The sequence below is a fragment of the Xenopus laevis genome, chromosome 2L (assembly GCF_017654675.1).
Source record: "Xenopus laevis strain J_2021 chromosome 2L, Xenopus_laevis_v10.1, whole genome shotgun sequence".
In the NCBI taxonomy this organism is placed as follows: Eukaryota; Metazoa; Chordata; class Amphibia; order Anura; family Pipidae; genus Xenopus; species Xenopus laevis.
The window spans coordinates 69,809,011-69,832,387 of record NC_054373.1 but is presented as its reverse complement, the minus strand read 5'-3'; the positions used below and the strand labels follow the sequence as shown (position 1 = coordinate 69,832,387).

Sequence of the window (23,377 nt, the reverse complement as noted above, 5' to 3'; positions counted from 1 at the left end):
AATATGTCTAAAATTCCCCTGGGATGTAAGGAGAGCAGATTGAGGCATGTCCTTTCCTTTAAAAGGCAGGTGCAACTACTTTTACCTCGGTGGCCAGACACTATTGAGGGGTCTTTCAGGGTTCCATTTGAAGGGGTGCTGTATAAAAAATTTTATAGCACAGAGGAAGTGAGGTGCTTCCTTTGTAGGAACCTGGGGCACACTCGCCAGAGACCACAGGCCTTGTTCCTGCAACCAGTCCCTCAAATAAAACGTCTTATCCTGCTGGGAAAAATTTCAACAGGGTCATCAAAGGGAATATCTCCTTCACTAAATAACCTTAAGGTGGCTGTTACACAACCCACCTCTACAACATCAAAACCTCCTCCTTCTCTACTAAAGTTATCTAAGGCTGCAGCATGCTTTTCAATTGCTGCAAAAGAGAAGGGGGGGAAATATCAATACATCCCCCAGGGCCAAAAAAATGTGCCCCTGTTATGGGCACCACTGAGGGTGTAGGGGTGCCCATGATTGCAATATCTGTTGGGATGGGGGCAGACAGTGGCCTTTCCGCTTCAGATGCCAAGAAAAAGAGCAAATTTAAATCCAACTGGCTGGTACCTGAGGAATGGGCATCAGTGGTTAATGATGGTGCACCCCCATCCAAGGGTAAAAAGGGCAGCAAAACATCTGCTCCTCATGTGGTGACATTGTCTAGCCCAACTGTTGGTTGTGGTCAACCAGTGTCAGACCATGCACTCGTCTCCAGACCAGGTGGGGAATAATGAGGTTAATGGTCTGCACGGCCTTGACCATGGCAGTGTGGGTCTCCCCACAGAGTCAAGGGTACAGCATCTACCTTCAAATAATTTAGAAGATCTTCCCCTGGAGTGTAAAGGGGCACCTAATGAGACTCCTGCAGAGTGGGCAGTTAGTGTTCCTGGGGGGCTGAGATTTGGGAACTACAACCAGCTTCAGACAAACTCTACTGTTCATACTAAGATCTCTCCTCCCTTGTCTTCCACTGACCCCATTATTATTGCCATCCAAGGGGTACAGGAGGCAGTGGAGAGGGCAGAGGCTAAACATTGAGGCTCCAAAGCTCCCCTGTTGCTAGGGAGTTAATTATTTATGTTGCTCCTGTGTCAAACACTTCCAAATGTGTTTCAGGTGAAGTTGAGGGAACACCCGAGCCATTGCAGGGTCTCCAGATGACAAGTGATTCTGATCCTTCTCCTGCAACATCTTGTGGAGAGATTCTCAAAGCTCTAGTGGAGAGGGGAAATTATCAATCCCTTAGCCAGGAAGAGCTCATGGATGAGGGGAACATCGAAGATGAGGTTGACATAGGAGTGGCAAATCCTTCTACCCCAATCATCCCTGCTAAAGAACTTAAAAAGTTTCTTGAGAGCACCCTTGGTGTTAAATTAGAGAAGCTGCATATGGCTCTGGTATCAAAAGTGGCATGCTTTGCCTTTAGTTATCAATTCTGTGAGACAATACATTAAGGTCATAAAAGAGGCCAAGAACTATGGAACAGTGAAATATGTCCGTATAATGAAGTTTCAGACCTTGATGAGGGTTAAAGCACTTCCTAACACTCAGTAATGGCCTTGAGTATAAGTACACTTAATGCAAATGGCTGTCAGAACCCTTTCCAAATGTTTCAGGTAGTCTCCTTTCTTTGTCAAGGAGGGTACTCTATGAGTTTCCTCCAAGAGACCCATACCACTCCAGAGCTTGAAGCAAGCTGGCATCTGGAGTGGAAGGGCAGGGTCTTTTTTCTTTCAAATCTTTTTATTAGTTGCAAAAACAGCATATACTTTTCTCATAACAAAGTTTTTTTATGCATTCGTAGATATAGAAAATGTGTATCCTCCTACGCAGAGGGGATTATAAGCACAACATACAAATGTCTTGAGAGTGAAGGAAGAGCAACGGCTCCGGACACTCCACATAGCGACATATCAGGATCATGTAGTATAAGCAAAGAGTTTATGTTGCATAAAAAAACAAAATAAAAAGAGAACTAAACAATATACCGAAGCAACCGTGTCCGTGTTCATTAAATTGTCAACAATTAGCTCTTAGTTCAGGTTTGAAACTGCCTTAAGTTCCATCATATAGGTTTCAATTTAGTATAAATCACTTGATAAGCCAGGTACAGAGTGGTACAGAGACATTGGAAGATGGAAAAAACCTGCACTAGACAAAGTTTAGCGTATACTGGCATAGTGCATCCAGGGAGTCCAGATCTTAGTAAAGGTGGAATAGGTATCAGTAGATATACTCAATAATCTTTCATTTACCATTATCCAATTCATTTTTAAGCGAAACATAACCATAGGAATAGAAGTTTTTTTCCATGAGGCAGCAATAGTTTGTTTCGCTGCTACAAAAACAAACTGTATCAACTTGCGATGATATTTATCCGAAAGTGGAATATTGGTATTGAGTAAGACCATCTTAGGGTCTTTTCGAAGCCTAACTCCCAGTATTGAATCTATCAATGTGAATATCCTGGACCAAAATCTGAACGCCTGTCTGCACTGCCACCAAACATGTAACATAGTGCCGTCCATTCCACAATTTCGGAAACAGAGGGGGCTGACAGCGGGATAATATTTATGTAGTTTGGTAGGAACCAAGTACCATCTAGAGATCACCTTGTATAGAGTTTCCTGCGCCAATGTATTTATGGAGGATTTGGCTGTATTCACCCACGTTTGTTGCCAGGAGGCATCGTCTATTATATTACCCAGATCCCGTTCCCACTGAGTAGTATATTGTGGAGGGGAAGTAATTGCTGAATTTAAAATGTCCTTATATAACATAGATATTATACCCCCACTACAAGGGAACTTAACACACATTTGTTCCCAAGCGGAAGAGGATAGGATATCAGCACATCCTTTAGTCACTTCAGTCAGAAAATGCTGGATCTGAACATAGCGAAAGCTTTCCGCTCGTGGAGGATTATACAGGTCGACTATAGTGGACCATTTCCTGAGGCCTTGCAAGCCAAAAAACTGAGTGACATATAGCATGTTGTGAGAATGCCACCAATGAAAATCAGTACCTTGTAGACCTGGTCGAAAAACAGGGTTACCAAGAACAGGCATAGCCGGACAATGGGGTGATTTTAATGGAGTTCTTAATATTACTTGGTCCCATACAGCCAGCGCCATTTTTAAAATTGGAGTGGAAGCGATGGGCCGTTTACTTTTGGAGATCCAAGGTAACACTGCAGGGTTAATCGGCTTGAGCAGTGTGGCTTCTATTTGAGCCCATAATGGGAGGATAGGTCTATAAAAATGAATTAACGGCGCAATTTGCGCCGCTTGAAAATAGAAAAATATGTTAGGGACACTCAGGCCACCCCTATTCCTGGGTAAAAAAGAGGTATTTCGGGCCAAACGTGATTTTTTCCCGGCCCAAATAAAATTCGCAAATTTTTGTTGTATTTTGTGTAATTGGGATTTTGCAATTTCAATAGGCAGAACGCGGAAAAAATATAATAGTTTAGGTAAAAGAACCATCTTAATTGCATTTATCCTTCCGAACTGTCACGATCGCCGCCCGGAGCAGGACCAGGAGCTCCGGGCGGCACAACTACGTCCTCCGACGCCGCTCCCAAAATGGCGGCGCCCATGGCCGCCACGTGGGTAGCGGCGCCGGCGCAGAGACGCCTGCGCGCAAGCGCGAAGACGTCACAACGGTGCGACGGACGCAGACGCAGCGCGTCGGTCGCAGACGTGCTGACGCCGACGCAAGGGCGCCAAAAAACCCCTTTAAAAGGACGCCCGAGACGCCAAGATGGCGCCCGAAAATAGGATCTTGTTCCTGATTGATTCCTGGGTTCCCTGTTGCTGTTATCCCTGTGTATTCTATTGATTGATCTCTTGTTGTTGAACCCCTGCCTGGACTTTGGACTCTGTTTATATTCTGCCTGCCTTTTGACCTGTTGCCTGAACTTGATTACCCCTTCTGCTGAATCCCTGGATACCACGATCCTGATCCCTCCTGAGGGGCTTCCTCCTATATCCGGACAACTCCCCAGAGGGAACTCCCGGTTCCCTGACATTATTTTCGGGCCATGGATTCCTCTGAGGAAGCTCAGCCAGATTTCGGCAGGGCCTTTCGGGGCCTACATTCCCGTATGGAGGCGTATGAAGCCCGGCAGAATTACGTGGGACACACGCTGGAGGCGATCTTGGAAAAGCTCTCCTTGTTGACACCAGCGACCCCCCTGCCGGCACCTCCTCCGCAAGCGGCTGCTGCCAAGGCTACCCAGCCCTCTACCTCTGGTCCACACATTCCTGCTCCGCCTCTTTACGATGGCGATCCTCAAGCCTGTCGAGGATTCGTGAATCAGTGCCAGATTCGATTTGCCCTACACCCCACTGAATTTGACTCTGAACGTGCCAAGGTGGGGTTTGTGATTACTCGTCTGGCAGGGAAAGCTCTCGAGTGGGCATCTCCACACTGGGAGAAGCAGTCCCCACTGATGGATGACGCGGAAGCATTCCTCAAAGAATTTCGGATCGTTATCGATGCTCCCGGCCGGGTGACATCCGCTGCTTCCCGTCTGTTCCAAATCCGCCAAGGGAGTCGCAGTGTAGCGGAGTATGCTATTGAATTCCGTACACTTGCTGCTGAGACTCGTTGGAACAACGACGCATACCATACTGCATTTTATAATGGTCTCTCCCTCCGCATCAAAGATGACCTGGTCCCCCGGGAATTACCCACGCAAGTTGAGGACCTTATCGCCTTGGCTGTTAAGGTGGACACTCTTCTGAGAGAGCATCAAACCCTGAGAGATCGTGTCAGGAAGTTTCAACCCACGTTGGCACCACGCTTCCAGAGGCCTCTCCTGCAGGCTCCTGTCCCAAGCATCCATTTCTCTCCAGGAGGAACCCATGCAAGTGGGAAGAACTCGCCTCACTGAACAAGAGAGACTCCGCAGACGGACGTCAGGCCTGTGTATGTATTGTGGCGGACATTCCCACTTCGCTAATGCCTGTCCTGCAAAGGCTAAGAGTTTTGTACCCCGAGGTATGTCTATGGTAACTCATGTAGGGGCAGGGCTCAAAAGTCTCGTGATTGGTCTCAGGGGAAGACCCAAGGAAACTCACACAGGTTTCTCCTTCCCTTCCAGATTCGTCTGACTGATAAGACCATCTTCGGGAATGCTTTCCTCGATTCCGGAGCCGGGGGCAACTTCATGGACGCTCTCTTTGCTAAGTACATGGGAATCCCCCTATTTCCTTTGCCTTCTCCCATGAGGATTTTCGCCATAGATGATAAACCCCTGGAGTCTGTACTCACGATGACTACTGGTGAACTACTTGTGCAGGTTGGGACCCTGCATAAAGAGAGACTTTCGTTTCTTATCATCTCTTGTCCCGATGTTCCTGTTGTTTTGGGTCTCCCCTGGCTGCGCCTGCACAATCCCACCATAGACTGGTCCACAGGGCAGGTTTCTCGTTGGAGCCCATTCTGCCTACAGCATTGCCTTCCTGATAAACCCCTCAAGAAGGTAACTATCTCCTCAACCGAGTTAAAGTCTCTGCCCTCCTGTTATAAGGAATTCTCCGATGTGTTCTGTAAGAAGTCTGCGGAATTCCTTCCTCCACATCGCTCTTATGACTGTCCTGTCGAACTCCTGCCAGGAGCCATGCCCCCCAGAGGCCGCACTTACCCTCTCTCTCCTGCTGAGACTTCCGCAATGAAGGAATATATCCAAGAAAATCTCCAGCGGGGGTTTATCCGCCCTTCTACCTCTCCTGCAGGGGCTGGGTTCTTCTTTGTGGAGAAGAAGGACGGAGGCCTTCGGCCATGCATAGACTACCGGGGCCTGAATAAAATCACTGTCAAAAACAGGTACCCTCTGCCCTTGATCGTAGAGCTCTTCGACCAGCTGAAGGGGGCGAAGATATTCTCTAAGTTGGATCTCCGAGGGGCGTACAATCTCATTCGCATCCGTGAGGGTGATGAATGGAAGACGGCATTCAACACTCGTGACGGGCACTATGAATATCTCGTTATGCCCTTCGGCCTTTGCAATGCCCCTGCCGTCTTCCAGGAGTTTGTTAACGATGTATTCCGGGATCTCCTAGGAAGGTTCGTAGTCGTATACCTGGACGACATCCTGATCTTCTCTAAAGACCTAGAAAGCCATCGCTCCCAGGTGAAGGAGGTACTCTCTCGTCTGAGGAAGAACTCTCTCTTCGCCAAGTTGGAGAAGTGCGTCTTCGAGGTGTCTAAGATTCCCTTCCTAGGATACATTATCTCTCCTGAAGGTTTTGAGATGGATCCCGTGAAAGTGTCTGCCATCCAGGAGTGGCCTATCCCGTTGAGTACCAAGGCAATCCAGAGATTTGTCGGATTTGCTAACTACTATCGGCAGTTCATCCGGGGGTTCTCTTCCCGCATTGCACCTATCCTGGCCCTCATCCGGAAAGGGGGTAAACCCAGCTTGTGGCCCCCATCTGCCATTGAAGCTTTTCAGTCTTTGAAAGAGGCCTTCACGTCCGCTTCTGTCCTCCGACACCCCAATCCTGAACTACCCTTCTGCATCGAAGTAGATGCTTCTGAAGTCGGAGCCGGAGCCATCCTGTCTCAGAGACATCCCGCTGATGGGAAGTTGCATCCCTGTGCTTATTTCTCCAAGAAGTTCTCGTCCGCAGAGCAGAACTACGATGTCGGGAACCGAGAACTCTTGGCTGTTAAACTTGCCCTTGAAGAGTGGCGTCACCTCCTGGAGGGTTCTCTGATTCCTGTTCAGATTTTCACCGATCATAAGAATCTCGAGTTTATCCAGTCCCTCAAGAGGCTAAACCCCAGACAAGCAAGGTGGGCTCTCTTCTTCTCTCGGTTTAATTTTATCTTGACTTATCGCCCAGGTTCCAAGAATCAGAAGGCCGATGCCTTGTCTCGTAGCTTCACTCCGGTGGACCGCTCTCCTGAGAGACAAGAGCCAATCATCCCTCCAGTCAAGATTATTGCCTCCCTGTATCCACAGTTTGCTGACCAAATCCTGGCTGGTCAGTCTTCTGCTCCTTCAGATACTCCCATTGGAATGGCATTTGTTCCTCCTGAGCTGCGTCTGCCTATTCTGCAACAGACCCATTGCTCCAGGCAAGCCGGACACCCTGGTCCAGCTAAGACTCTTGAATTATTACGACGCCTGGTCTGGTGGCCTGATATCCGCAAAGATGTGAAGGACTTTGTTGCTGCTTGTAATGTTTGTGCCACATCTAAGTCAAGCCATTCCCGCCCCAGTGGGTTACTACAGCCATTGCCGGTTCCTTCCCGTCCCTGGACCCACCTGTCCATGGACTTCATTGTCGAACTTCCTCCCTCTTGTGGGAACACTGTGATCTGGGTTGTCATTGATCGATTCTCCAAAATGGCCCATTTCATCCCTCTGAAGAAGTTGCCCTCTGCGGTGGAGTTGTCCCAGCTATTTATCCAGTACATCTTCCGCCTGCATGGTTTCCCGGTGGAAATCGTCTCCGATAGAGGCACCCAGTTTACTGCCAAATTCTGGCGTTCCCTATGCAAAGACCTGGGAATTGTTCTTCAGTTTTCATCCGCATACCATCCGCAGACGAATGGGGCAGCTGAACGTGTCAACCAAGCCCTGGAACAGTTCCTGAGGAACCACGTATCCCTCTGCCAGGATGACTGGTCTGATCTCCTCCCATGGGCGGAATTCGCTCATAATAATGCTTGTCATTCCTCTACAGGAAGGTCTCCGTTCATGTCGGTGTATGGGCAGCATCCTCAAGCTTTTCCCCAAGACTTTGTACTTTCTGACGTCCCGGCTGCTGACGATTCCGCAGCCCATATGTCTGCTATTTGGGCTGCTACCAAGTTGAACCTAGAGAAGAGCGCTCTTGTTCATAAGACTTTCGCGGATCGTCGTCGAAGATCCTCTCCTCCCTACAAGGTGGGTGATAATGTCTGGCTCTCTTCCAGGAATATCCGGTTGAAGATCCCATCTCCCAAGTTGGGTCCAAAATTCGTGGGTCCATTTCCCATCTTGGAGATAATCAACCCTGTGGCTGTCAGACTTCAGCTTCCACCAGAGATGAGAATCCCCAACGTGTTCCACGTGTCTCTGGTGAAACCCGCTATCACCAACCGGTTCTCTGGTGGTCAAACTCCTCCTCCTGCCATCTCTGTGGAGGGTCAACTCAAGTACGAGGTGGAGAAAATCCTAGACTCCAGGATCTCCAGAGGGTCCCTTCAGTACCTCATTCAGTGGAGGGGCTTCGGTCCTGAAGAATGCTCCTGGGAAGGACATCGTGATGTTCACGCTCCTCGTCTGGTGAGGGATTTTCACGCCAAGTTTCCCCAGAAGCCTTGTCTCGGTGGTCCTGAGGCCCCCCGTGAGGGGGGGGTACTGTCACGATCGCCGCCCGGAGCAGGACCAGGAGCTCCGGGCGGCACAACTACGTCCTCCGACGCCGCTCCCAAAATGGCGGCGCCCATGGCCGCCACGTGGGTAGCGGCGCCGGCGCAGAGACGCCTGCGCGCAAGTGCGCAGGCGCGAAGACGTCACAACGGTGCGACGGACGCAGACGCAGCGCGTCGGTCGCAGACGTGCTGACGCTGACGCAAGGGCGCCAAAAAACCCCTTTAAAAGGACGCCCGAGACGCCAAGATGGCGCCCGAAAATAGGATCTTGTTCCTGATTGATTCCTGGGTTCCCTGTTGCTGTTATCCCTGTGTATTCTATTGATTGATCTCTTGTTGTTGACCCCCTGCCTGGACTTTGGACTCTGTTTATATTCTGCCTGCCTTTTGACCTGTTGCCTGAACTTGATTACCCCTTCTGCTGAATCCCTGGATACCACGATCCTGATCCCTCCTGAGGGGCTTCCTCCTATATCCGGACAACTCCCCAGAGGGAACTCCCGGTTCCCTGACACAAACCATGAGATATGCAGTTTAGACCAGGCCGCAAGAGACTTAGTAATATCCATCCAAAGTGGAGGATAATTAGCTTGATATAAACCTTCGAGATTTGAAGTAATTTGCACCCCTAAATAACTTAACTGTTTGACTTTCCACTGCAGATCAAAATTAAGCTTAAGTAATTTTTCTTGGGATGGAGAAATATTCAAAGGAAGGGCTTCAGACTTAGTCGAATTAATCACCAGTCCAGATACCCGCCCAAAGTGATGGAGGATATTAAACAAATGCGGGAGAGATGTCAGCGGTTTCGTTAGGGTCAGCAATAAGTCATCAGCAAAAAGCATTAGTTTGTGAGTGTGATGGGCTATTGTCGTACCAGTAATCTTTGAGTCCTGCCTAATCAGTATTGCTAGAGGTTCAATTGCCAGAATAAATAAAAGTGGGGAGAGGGGACATCCCTGTCTCGTCCCTCTGTGGAGGGTAATCCTATCAGAGGCAAAAGGACCCCATTTAAGAAAGGCTTGTGGAGTGTTATATAGTGCCTGAATTGATGAAAGAAACTTATCCACAAAGTTCCATTTGCGCAAAATATAATATAAATATTCCCAAGAGACGGAATCAAAGGCCTTTTGAATATCCAGCGCTAATAGTACTGCTGGGGTGTGGGAGGAGTTAAGGGTGTATAGCAATTGTAGTAAACGTCGAACGTTATCCCCACCATCTCTATTAGGGACAAATCCCACTTGATCAGGATGGATTAAGGTAGCTAAGAAGGAGTTCAGGCGTGTAGCTAGTATTTTCCCAAAATTTTTTATATCATTGTTTAATATGGAAATGGGACGGTAGTTACCACAATCTAATGAGTCTTTATTAGGCTTGGGGAGCAAAGCAATCTGTGCCAATATTGAATCAGAGTGCAGTTTACCTCCGAGCATTAATTTATTAAATAAATTAGCAAGATGCGGAGCCAAGATTGGGGCAAATTTTTTATAATACATAATCGAAAAGCCATCGGGTCCCGGAGTTTTAGAACTAGGGAGTAATTTAATTGCCAGTAAAGTTTCTTCCACAGTAACGTTATTATCCATTAAGAGGCGCTGGTCAGGAGTCAAAGTAGGCAAAGTTACAGCCGAAAACAAACTATCTGCATGTGGCACAGTAAAAGTGGATGGATCCTGATAGATTTTGGAGTAGAAAGCAACAAATTCTCGTAAAATTGTTTTCGGGTTGCCAGTAATTGAACCAGATTTGGTTCGAATTTTATATAGTGGGGAATGTGGGGTCATTACTGAGTGTAAGGTGCGTGCTAGGGGAGTATCTGGTTTATTCCCTTTGCAATAACGCCTATTAAGTTGCCATTGACGTACATTGTCAATATCCTGCGAATAGAGCAAGTCCAATTCCCTTTTAACATCCAAGATACTGGTTTGCAACTTAGGAGAGACTATAATTTTATTTTGTTTCTCCAAGATCAATAATTTATTTTCCAATTCCCGAATTTTAGCTTGTTTTGTTTTTTTGCGAGCTGCAGCCATACTTATAAAGTCACCCCGCAATACAGATTTATGGGCCTCCCACAGTGTAATTGGAGACGACACCGTACCCTGATTCAATGCAAAGTATTGCCGAATGTTACCTTCAATTTGGGATCGCAACTGAGGCGTAGCGAGTAAAGCATTGTTCAATCGCCATCTAAATTCTGTAGGTTTGCTTATCAGTGATGACAAATCCACTAGTACTACAGAATGATCCGACCAAGCGAGTGGCACAATTTTAGCAGAAGTAACATTCGGCAATAACGTCTGCGCCACAAAGATATGATCAATACGGGAATAAGTTTTGTGCGGATTAGAGAAATAAGTATAATCTTTAGTTGTGGGCCAACGCTCTCGCCATGCGTCGATCACCAATAACATGCGGAGAATAGTTCGTATCTTTGTAGCACAAACAGTGTCCGCCATTGAATGTGAAGGATCTTTAAATGTTTTATCCAATTTGGCCTGCAAGCAAATGTTAGAGTCTCCACCCATTATCAAGTGACCTTTACAAAATGAAGTAAGTATTCCTTGCAACTCCTCAAAAAAACAATCTTGCCCAGTATTTGGGGCATAATAGTTAAGCAAAGTCACCTCAGTATCCTGTATTTCACCAACAAGCAATACATATCTACCATGCGGGTCTTTCTTCAATGTCTGAAGCTTAAAGTGGAGGGACTTAGTAAAGCAAATGGCCACACCATTTTTTTTAACAGAATTTGCAGCCAAATAATATTGAGGAAAGTACGAAGATAAGTAAGCCGGGGTGGAATCTAGGGAAAAATGCGTCTCTTGTAGAAACAAAACATCTGCACGTAGGGAACGATAGTATCTAAAAGCCTTCGAACGTTTATGTGGCGAATTGAAACCTTGTACATTGTGGGAAATAACTCTTAAGTTAGCCATAACAATAGGGCAGTGTAGCATATCAAAGAGCATGACTGTAAATAGATGGCAGTTTCACTAAAAAGAGCATATATATAGCGGACACTGTGTCGGATCAAATAAACAAAAAAAGTTGTTAAACAATTAACTAAGAATGTAAATAAAAAAGTAAACTGAAGTCGTAGAACAGAATGTAAAACACACGTCACAATAGCGTGACGTTCCATATATCAATCCTGCTGTGTATAGATCAACAGGATGGTCTTCGGAGCCCTCCAAAGTAGTATCTTAACAATATTGTAGGCACAAATAACAAAGACAACTGCATATAAGGCAAACCGTAAAGTCAGCAGAAAACCTAAAAAGCAATATAATGAGCATTGACATTTTAGGTATTATCAGCAGTGTTACCAACGTCCAGGATGAATGGATCAATCTCCCTCACGGGTGGACGTTGTGGGGGTAGGGCGGTGTGTAAGATGTAGTTGCTGCAACAGTGCAGTAGCCTCGTCCAAATCAGCCGTGGAATACTGCTTGCCTTGATGCAGGAAATGTAGGCGGAAAGGAAAGGCCCATCTATACTTTATATTGTTCTGTTGTAGAACCGCCGTAATAGGTTTGAAAGAACGCCGTTTGGCAATTGTAGCCGGAGCTATATCAGCAAATAGTTGCAATGGGTGGCCTTCGTATTCCAAGTGATCGGATTGTCGTGCCGCCTGCATAATCATTTCTTTGGCAGAGTAGTAGTGAAGCTTCAAAATCACATCTCTGGGATTGCCCTCTTGAGGTGGACGTCCTAATGCTCTATGAACTCTGTCCATTTCAAGTTTAGACGCTGGGAGATGCGGAACAAGCAAGGAAAAAAATTCAGTAATATCAGATTCCAAATTCTTATAGGATTCCGGAAGACCTCTGATTCGAATGTTACCACGACGCGATCTATTTTCCATGTCCTCCATCTTGTCTTGGAGCTCCTGTAGCTGATAGCGAAGAGAATCAATATCCGTCTCATGACCCTCTAACACTGTAGTGGTATCATCCAATCTGTGTTCCAGGGTATCTGTTCTTTTACTGATTTCCTTGATTTCTTTTGACAAAGAAGCAGTAATCTTCTTTGTAGATATATCAAGTTCTGTACGCAGCAGTATTTTAAATTGTTCCATCAGTGCAGCATCTCTTGAATGGATTTTAGCAGAGTGTGTATGCAATGAGGCCTGATCATTAGAGTCTTCTGGTTCAGACAAAGCGACTGTACAGCCAGTTTCCTTGGCTAGATATGCATCTAAATTTTTGGCCTTGTCTTTCGGCGTAGCCTTTTGTGGGGGGGGAGCCTTCCCAATTTTCCCCATGATATTGGAATAACAAGCCACCAACGCTCCTGCACAAAGTCAAACACACAACAGTTAATTATAGCAGTATCTTGGCTCCGAAGATTGCACCACGATCTTTAGCACAAAGCCATGAAGACAACGAGGTTCCTAGAATTGCTCAGGGAAACAATGGCAGGATAGCATATGAGAAAGGCCCCGTGAAACGGAGCAACCAGAGCACTCACAGGATTAATGGGGGAGGGAGCGGAGCCAGCAGTATCGTGAAGTCAGGAGAATTAGAGCCCAAATAGCGTACGTAGTAAAGTAAAAGTCCCCTTCTATAGCAGTGACACAGTTTATAAATGTTCGCTCCAAGCCAAGAGAGGGCTAGATATAGTAATCCAAACAGTCAGGAGATCATAAAGTGCGTAGGCCACAGTGACGCTGCTGTGACGCACTATCCCCAAACATGCAGTAACACAGCGCCGGATGAGGGATCCCTTTGTGGCAACATCCACAGTGCTTAACATGAAAGTCTCTCACCTGCCGACCATCATATGTAGCGTTGACAGTGACCTGCGTCGCATATCAGTCAGAATAGGAAACCACAGGCCGCAACGGCGTCGCCGTGCAATGCAGGTCAGACAAAAAAGCACCCGACACTGTTATCCGGTCTCAGCAGTTACAGATGGCACTCCGGCGGATATTTGGCGTAGTTTCTACCGAATCCGGCTAACGGGCACTCACTTTAGAGAGATCTCTGTGCGGAGCTCAAGGAAATGCGACTGCTCCCGCTCGCGGCTGACTCCGCCCCCTCGGGCAGGGTCTTTTTTAATGACCACGCTTGGACGTCATGTGGGGTGGTGATTTCTCAGAATCCTTCCAGCCAGAGGTGCTGAGTGTCATCCCTGGCTGTCTATTGCATCTTCGGGTCCAGGAGTCAAGTAGAACATATAATCTGATAAATGTGTATGCCCCTACTACCGGACCAGAGAGGGCACAGTTCTTTGAACGTTTGCCAGCCTATATGGAGATAATTGACTCTGATGAAGCCTTGATTACAGGGGGTATATCGAGCCATCTCATGTCAAGAACCCAGTCAAGCACCATTAGATTGACACCATTCTCAGACCACAATTGTGTATTGTGTGTTGAGAATGTCAGTCACACCATCTCTATCAAAAGCTGCTGACTGGCACTTTAACAACAGTTTATTAGAAGATGAGGGTTTCGCAAAGTCAGTTCGGGATACATGGAGAGGCTGGAGGGCTTTTCAGGATGAATTTGCCACATTGAATCAGTGGTGGGATGTAGGCAAGGTTCACCTAAAGCTTTTGTGTCAAGAGTATACCAAAAGTGTGGCAGGCAGCGCAATGCAGAGATTGAGGCACTGAATGGGGAGGTGCTTGATCTTGAGCAAAGGCTATTAGGCTCTGAAGATCAAGCCCTTCAGTGTGAATACCTAGAAAGGAAAGAAGCGCTGCGTAACATGGAACAGCGACAGGCTTGTGGTGCCTTTGTGCGAAGTCGGATGCAGTTACTCTGTGATATGGATTGTAGTTCCCGATTCTTTTATGCTCTGGAGAAGAAGAAGGGGAACCGAAAACAAATCACATGCCTTCTTGCGGAGGATGGCACCCCCCTTGATGATAGGGAAGCTATCCAGAGTAGAGCCCGGTCCTTTTATCAAAACCTTTTTTCACCGGATATTGTCTCTCCAGAAGCCTGTGAGGAGCTATGGGATGGGCTTGTTTGAGCTTATAATTAAATATAACAAGCAGGAGTTAACCAGAGTACAGAGTGAGATCTTGGTGAAAGAAAAATACCTGAAATCTGGCAAATGCATGGGCTTTGATATGAATTTACTGGAGTCCCTTAAACGCCAAATGTAACAATTTGAATATGTAATTAAAAATTATAAGAGAGACACGTTCCAAAGGGATAAGCGGAACTATGAGAGTAGCCAAGTTTACCTGGGGAAAATCAATAATGATTATGCTTATTCCCCCAAGTTTCCTGATAGCAGGAGTCTATACTGAGACAGACCCCGCAATCGATCTTGAAGTCTGGAAGATCAGTGTAGTTTGCGGAACATGGAATGGAAGTACGTGGTACTCGCACACCTTCTCCCTCCTCTTCTTTTTTAAAGGCAGACACAGTTTTCGGATCGCGACCCAGGAGAGATGTACCAGCCTCGGGACCTGAGGGATTTATCCACCCTGAAGGAAGCTATGCGAACAAGCAGTTACGGAAAAAACGGAGGCAAGGCGGGCAGAGATCCAAAATCTGGGTCATCCATCTTGGCGCGGAGGGAAAGGCAAAAGATCTCTGCGGTTGTAGAATCAAGAGCAGCTTTGGATCCAGTGTACCTCAGACAGGTGAATACTAATAATTCTATAATTTATGATTTAAAATCCTATACAGAAAATGTTATTAACCTGTCATCTAAGACTTTATCCACTAACGAACTATCAGTGCTATCGAGGGGTTTGAACTTTATCCCGGAGAGGAATTGTGACATTTTTTCTTTAATTATGGATCTAAATAAATTTATTAGGACTTTGACACTAAAACAACATTTTGCTAATGTGGATGGGGATAAGGCTGAGGCTATGAGCCCTTCTCAATGGATAGTGATTTACCTAATACAAATGAAAGTGTTTGTGATTACACACAGTCATGGTATGGTTCTGGGAGAGGAGGATAATATTGATCGCTTATGTGATTTCAGAGATCTATGCTTATTAAATGATTTGCAGGATTTGCAGAGAGAAAGTCCAGGAGATTTAAGGTCGAGAGTTATACATTCAGACATAAGAAAGAAATCAGATTTATACCCAATTAACTCAAAAAGCCCCCAGATTAACATGTTTCAGAAATTGGTCCAAGCAGATATAGAGAATATGGGTGACACTAGAAACCAACGTAAGAGTGGGAATAAGACAAAGAGTGAATACAGTGCTCTTATGCGTTTGAGTCGGGATAAGAGTGTGGTCATTAAACAGGCTGACAAGGGTGGTCGGTGGTTGTTATGGATGCAGGAATGTATGTGGCAGAGGTCATGCGCCAATTAAAGGACGAAGTCACATATGCCCCCCTAGACAGAGACCCCACCATGAGGTTCAAGATGAGATTAGAGGTCCTATTGTGGGAGGGTTATGACCAGTGTATCTTGACTTTGGAAGAGTGGGATGGCTTGAAATGTGAATCTCCAGTGATTCCGATATTTCATGTGTTACCGAAAGTCCACAAATCACTCACTGACGTCAAAGGCCACCTGATTGTGGCCGGGATAGGATCCCTAGGGGAGGGTTTGTCATCTTATGTAGATCAACTATTGAGACCCCTAGTAAAACAGCTCCCGACCTACTTGAGGGATACCATCATGTGTTTAAACAAGCTACAGGATATGGAATGAAGACCAACTTATAGGTGGTTTCCAATGAATGTTGTGGCCCTATATTCCTCAATAAATCATAACAAACGCATTGAGGCAGTACGTTTTTGGTTGCATACAAAGCATAGGTTTACAGAGAGGCAGTCTGAGTTTCTACTACAATCCGTAGAATTTTTACTTACATCGAACTATTTCATGTTCGACGGACATTACTACTGTGGAGCCGCAATGGGGGCATCCTTCGCCCCCACATATGCCAATGTCTATATGGGATCGTTTGAGCGGCTCCACATTTTTGTGATTATTCCGTACAGGGCTAAAATAGTTCGATTCTTCCACTATATCGATGACTGTATAGGTGTGTGGGATGGAGATGAACTTTCTCTGAATGAATTCGTTAGATATTGTAATAACCAGGTGGAAGGTTTAATGTTCACTATGGAGACACATGTCACACAAATTCCGTTCCTTGATGTCATGTTTATGGTTAGGGAAGGGAGGATTTATACAGACCTCTATAGGAACCCATTACTTGAAATACCTTGCTACATTCTAAGAGTGCCCGTCCAGCAACCTGTTTGAAAGGAATTCCGGTTGGTCAGTTTATATGCTTAACGAGTATCTGGGATGATTTTCATGCCCAAGCTATGCAACTATGGGATTGGTTTATTGCAAGGGGCTATGATATGAATGTGGTTAGATCGGCATACGAGAAGGCAGTTTCTATGGACAGGGACAAGCTACTATTCAAGTATAAATGTAAACGGAACAATGTGTCTAAGGTAGAAAGATATGGCAATACTTCTGTTCGCTTTTGTACAACCTACGGTAAAGAGACATGGTCTTTACAACGCAGTGTTAGGAGATACTGGGGGATATTGCTTCAAGATTCAGTGTTGGCCAGGGTTCTGGACGCATGGCCATCCTTTGTTTCCAAGAGTTTATACAGCTCTAGGAACTCTGAGAATTCTTATACATGGCTTAGATACATAGGGAATTTTAAGTGTGACAAAATGAGATGCAAATCATGCCAGTTTTTGAAAGTATCCAAGGAATTTAGAGCCACTGGAAGAACATACAGAATTAAAGGAATAGTTCAGTGTGAAAATAAAAACTGGGTAAATAGATAGGCTGTGCAAAATAAAAAATGTTTCTAATATAGTTAGTTAGCCAAAAATGTAATATATAAAGGCTGGAGTGAACAGATGTCTAATAAAACAGCCAGAATCCAACTTCCTGCTTTTCAGCTCTATAACTCTGAGTTAGTCAGCGACTTGAAGGGGGGCCACATGGTACATTTCCGTTCAGTGAGTTTGTAATTGATCCTCAGCATTCAGCTCAGATTCAAAAGCAACAGATATGACCCATGTGGCCCCCCCTCAAGTCTCTGATTGGTTACTGCCTGGTAACCAGGGTAACCAGTCTGTGTAAACCAAGAGAGCTGAAAAGCAAGTTCTGACTGACTTGTTATACATCAAATCACTCCAGCCTTTATACATTGCATTTTTGGCTAACTAACTATATTAGAAACATTTTTTATTTTGCACAGGCTATCTATTTAGCCAGTTTTTATTTTTACACTGAACAGTTCCTTTAAGAAATACTTTAATTGCACATCTGTAGGAGTGGTTTACCTGATGACGTGCATGTGGTTCCCAGTATGTAGGGAAAACTCTGAGAAAGGTAGGAACACGTGTATTGGAACACATCTCAGCAATAGGTAGGAAAGATTTCAAGTCTGCTGTGGCAAGACTTATTCATGAGAAGCATGAGGGAGTTACTAATTTACAATTCCAAATTATTGATGAACCCCATTTTGATAAAGAGGACACATTGTATTAGTTTTTCACATCCTGTCTGGTGAATTGATGGTTCAATATGGTGCACACTGCAGGGGGTTAACAGTCAAGTGGGTGTGTCTGTATGTTTTTAAGGAAGGTGGAGGTAGGCTGCCGACAGCTTCTCATGAAGTGGCAGGGAGCCACAAAACGCGTTTAGTGGGCAGCCATGACCTGTACTATGCTGCTGTAATGGTTTTTATATTTATTGAATAAATCTCTACTTGTTATCCTTTCACTGGTTTTTTTTTGCTTTTCACATAGTATAGTTATATACTCATGAAGTTCACCCAAAAAGTCACTGATGAGCAAATTTTTGCCTGGGATGGCTTAGTCACACTTCGCACAACTTTGTCAGACACAAGTTCGCTACTACTACGCTAATTCACCAAAAAGCAAAGTTGCGCCTCGGTAAACCGAATGCTGTCAAAGTTTCACTAGTGTAAATTCGTCAGTGTGAGCGAACCATTGCGAACTTTTGCTAACATTCATTTCTGCCTAGTGAAACTTTGTTAGTACACTTACAATTAGGTAAATTTGAATAGGGCAAGTGCGTATAGGTCATATGCAGTATATGTCTGCATATGTTGGAGATGTTAGTGCAAATGCTAGAAGTGGCAACTTATTATTAAAAATGTCCAAGCAGGGTCGGACAGGGGTCCTGCTCTTGCTGCCGCGATTTGTCTCTGGCCCTGGTCGTGTCAAAACCTGGTACATGCATGGTGGAGCACATGCCAAAGTGGCTTTGGTCGGGGTCCGGAGGGGGATTTGCGGCAGGGTCGGGGCTCGGTGGGGGGCCCTGAGATAGCAGCCCCGGTGGGCCCTGTTCCCACCAGACCGACCCTGTGTCCAAGGAACCAAAATAAACACAAATGAGATCCTCTAATGCCCTAGACATGAGCCCACCCTAAAACAAATGTGGCATGCCCCTCAAATGGTTAAAAAATAATTAAAAATACACTTAACAGTAAAATTTTTAACCCTTTCTCTGCCAACCAGTTTTGTCCTAAACGCGAACTTCTACTGCCAAGCAGTTTTTAGACTTTTTGTACTCACTTTAAGAGCTTTTCCTGGGGCGGGTTCGTAGTTTACCCAGGAAAACAATATATTGCTTTTTTCAGGACATCATGAGCTGTCAACATATGCTAGAATTTTGGTGTAATTCAACTTCTGTAAAAATATATAGGCTTCCAAGTGTCTAATAAAATGAAACAAAATCATGTTTCACATAGTACAATCACATATATCAGAAACATAATTTATTTTATGTACAAGAACACAGCAGATTTGGATTTTTGGAAGCACCGCTCCACAAAACGGCATACTTCTGATTTCAAGGCCAAACACTCCACTCACTTAGAAAACTATGCATTATTAGAAGGAGCAGATTCTGGCAAATCAAAAATTGTTAAGTATATCTATGTACGCCAAAATACCAAGTTGCAATTCTTTCCTAAAGTTATAGTTTTCTTATAGAAATTTTGAATTCTTTGAAAAATAACTTAAAAATGTTCCAATCTACAGCATCATATCTCTCAAACATTATTAGGTATCAATGTAAAACACCCTGAATATGATTGCCAGGAGTCCATAGAACAGTTTGATGCCAAATATGTATAGGTTTACCCAAGCACATGGCATATAGGGGCCCCAAAATGAGGCCCCATTTCAGGTACTGCAAAATCAACACATTAAATTGTTTTTTGGGGGGGGGGGGCAAAGGTAGAAATAGTAAGTTTACCTCAGAAACCCATACAATTTTGGAAAGTACACATTCCTTCGAATCCAAATTGGGTATGCATGTCTTTCTACTCCAAAGCATCAAGCCACAAACCTTTCCTAAATTTGGCAATTTTAGTGACATTTCCAAAAATCACCTCAAAATTTCCAACCGGCAGCATCGTATTTTCCACATACTATTAGGTATTAGGACAAATCACCCCAAATATGAAAGCCAGGGGTCCTCTAAATAGTTTTATGCCTTATATGTATATGTTTACCTAAGCATGTGGTATATAGGGGCCCCAAAATGAAGACCCCCCATATGGTCTGTCATTTCAGGTACTGCAAAATCAACACATTTACATTGTTATGGGGGGTGGGGCAAAGGTAGAAAACAGTACGTTCACCCCAGAAAACCATATATTTTCGGAAAGTACACATTCCCCCCAATACAAATTGGGTATACATGTCTTTTTACTCCAAAGGACCAAGCTGCAAACCTTTCCTAAATTTGTTAATAAAGGCAGCGTTTTCTACATTTATAAAGATCGCCTAAAAATAGTGCAATTCGCCACATTTATCTCACCCAATTTCTTACATAAAATTGGAAAACACCCTAAATATTGACACCAAGGGTCTACTGAACAGTTTTATGGTCGATATTCATAGATATACCAAGGCAGCTGGCATGTGCGGACGCCAAATAAAAATAGTGCATCTGAGTTCTCAGCTGTCAATTTGCCTTCTCTGAACAAAGCCCCCTACTTTGTATTATGTGCCACAAGACCCTCTAACACCACAAAGACCTCCAAAACCAAATATTTTTGTAAAGTACACATTCTGAAGAACCAAAAATGGGTAATTAGGTCTTTCTACTCCAAACTACCATACTGCAAGCTATGCTAAAGGCAGCGGTTTTTATGACATTTCTGAAAATCACCTAAAAATATTACAATTGCCAGCATTTATTTCACCCAATTTCTTACATACAACTGGAAAACACCCTAAATATTGACACCAAGGGTCTACTGAACAGTTTGATGCCCAATATGCATAGATATACCAAGTCAGCTGGCATATGCAGACCCCAAATAAAAATAGTGCATATGAATTTTCTCCGCTGCCGATTTTCCTTCTGTGACATAGACACTTCAATTCATATTATGTGCTTCAAGACCCTCCTAACATAGTTACATAGTTAAACAGTTAAATCGGGTTGAAAAAAGACAAAGTCCATCAAGTCTAATCCCTCCAAATGAAAACCCAGCATCCATACACCCCTCCCTACTTTCACAATACTTTTTATATATACCCATACCTATACTAACTACAGAGTTTAGTATCACAATAGCCTTTTATATTCTGTCTGTTCAAAAAATCATCCAAGCCATTCTTAAAGGTATTAACTGAATCAGCCATTACAACATCACCTGGCAGTGCATTCCACAACCTCACAGTCCTGACCTTGAAGAACCCCCTACGTTGCTTCAATTGAAAGTTCTTTTCTTCTAGTCTAAAGGGGTGGCCTCTGGTACGGTGATCTTCTTTATGGGTAAAAAGGTCCCCTGCTATTTGTCTATAATGTCCTCTGATGTACTTGTAAAGTGTAATCATGTCCCCTCGCAAGCGCCTTTTTTCCAGAGAAAACAACCCCAACCTTAACAGTCTACCCTCATAATTTAACTTTTCCACACCTCTAACCAGTTTAGTTGCACGTCTCTGCACTCTCTCCAGCTCATTTAAATCCCTCTTGCAGATTGCCGCATTTATCTTAAAATCACCCTAAATATGGACGTCCGAGGTCTACTGAATAGTTTGATGCCCAATATGCATAGATTTACCAAAGTATGTGGTAAGTACGGACCCCAAATAAAAACGTGCATATGAATTTTCACGCTGGCCAACTCAACTTCTGAAAAGAGAGCCCCAACTGTGCATTATGTGCCATAAGACCCCCAGAAAACCATATATTTTTGGAAAGCACATATTCTGGCGGATCAAACTAAGTAAAATATATCTTTCTATACCAAATCAACAAACAGCAAAACTATACTAAAGATATATAAGGAACAATAATGCAGGGATAAAATTGCAATAAAACAGCAAAAATAGTGTAAATCAATGAAATAACAAAATACCTGATCCGACAACGCAATCGATTATCCAATAGTCACGCTGCCAAAATAACAAGTTTTTAGGCAAAAAACAAACAAAAGATAAACGGTACAATGAATAAGTAAAAAAAAAACATGTTTGTGAGTTTTTGTGTATACATGTTTGTGCACTTCTAAAAGTTGTCTGAGTGTGTAAATATATGTAAATAAGTGTACAAAAGGGAGCAAGTGTACTAAAATAAAAAATACCAATCTTTACTAAAATGTGTTGGTAAGTGCATGTAAATGTATAAAAAATGTTTACTTACCATTTTTGGAGTGGGAGGATCGCTGGAGGAGTCCTGGACAGCAGGAATTCCGTGGGCGGCTCTGCAGGGAAGAAGGTAAGTGAAGTAGCAGATGCTCCATGTGATTCGTCTGCTACTTTGAAGATCTGCGACAATTGCATCTCAGATCCGACTTGACAGCCCCCTAACCTCATTGCCTAGGGGACTGTCTTCCCTACCCGCTCTCTGCAGAAGCGGCAAAAGACACAGACGCAGAGAAATAGCTCAGCTGCTAAATAACGTACACTGTACGTTCTTGGCAGCCTGAGCATTTGCCTGCCAGCACGTACGCCGTACGTGCTTGGCAGGCAAAGGGTTAAAGACAATCCCACTTTAAAATACATTTTTAAAAAACATTTTTTTTAAAATCTCTTGGCAGAGGAAATTCTGGCAATAGGGGTAAAGCAATGGAAAATTCACACTTTAGTACTGAGTAACAATCGTTCACCTTAGTGAAAATTCGTCTGTTGAAAAGGAACTAAAATTTGCTAGAAGCGTAATCTTTCACTAGTGAATTGTCCTGTTAGTAAATTAGCTATGTCCCTGCGGATGGTTTTTCTGGCAAATTTTCGCTTCACCCTTTAGTAAATCTGCCCTGTTGGCTTCACATAATTAGCCATTGTATGAAAAATCTGGCCATTGTTGTAAAAAAGTACTAAAAAGAAAATATCACTTCATTTCACTTTGCATTAATAGGCACTAAACCTGTCCGTTCTGTCCAATTTGGGAGAAGAGTTTGTAATAGGACACGATGAAATTATGACCAGACAATATAAATGACTTTTAGTTAAATAATGGGAGCTGGGCATACGCTGTTGCAAGTGAACTTTGCTAGCAACCAACCAAGTAAAAACTGTTTTGTTTTTTTTCCCCTGACAAAAGCGGGAGCTGTAACTGACATAAAACAAAGTCTACAGGCGGACAAGCAAAGCCAGCAGTTCCCAGGTGGCGCGTCACTGCGCTTATATACGTGTAGTCGTGCCGTCACCGTCTCGCGAGATGAGACTTGTGATGTAGGGATCAGAGCGGTTCGGTATGAGCCAAGGATCTGGAAATTAACGGTGTTGCGGGACGTTTAAGAAGCGATTCGGGACTGCGGGCTGTGTTAAGAAAATCGGAACTGTCACGCGAAAAGCGCTACTGTTGAGCGAAATGGATAATCCAGAAGCCTCAACTGGGTAATGAAATACTACAGCCTAAATATAAAGACCAACGGGTGAATAATGTAAAATAAAGGCTAACACATGAAAATAAAAGGGCAGCACATCTAAGTTCCTCCCAAGCCAAATAAATAGGGCTTGACCTGTACGTGTTTTGCATCATTTTTGAATTAAAAAAAGATT

At 44.3% G+C, this 23,377-nt stretch overlaps 1 protein-coding gene across 5 annotated transcripts in view; it reads left to right on the top strand.

Moving 5' to 3' along the window:
- The window catches only part of frs3.L (fibroblast growth factor receptor substrate 3 L homeolog), an 86,122-nt gene that overhangs the window by 9,513 nt on the left and 53,232 nt on the right, over positions 1-23,377 (top strand). For 2 of the 5 annotated variants that reach the window (XM_041582007.1, XM_041582006.1), the window contains exon 1: positions 22,966-23,212. The exons of 1 other annotated variant lie outside the window; for it this stretch is intronic. The gene's annotated coding sequence lies outside the window, so the exon portion shown is untranslated. Of the gene's footprint in view, positions 1-14,875; positions 15,016-22,965; positions 23,213-23,377 lie in introns of those variants that run through there. 2 more of the 5 variants (XM_041582004.1, XM_018241125.2) reach the window with 2 other exon arrangements.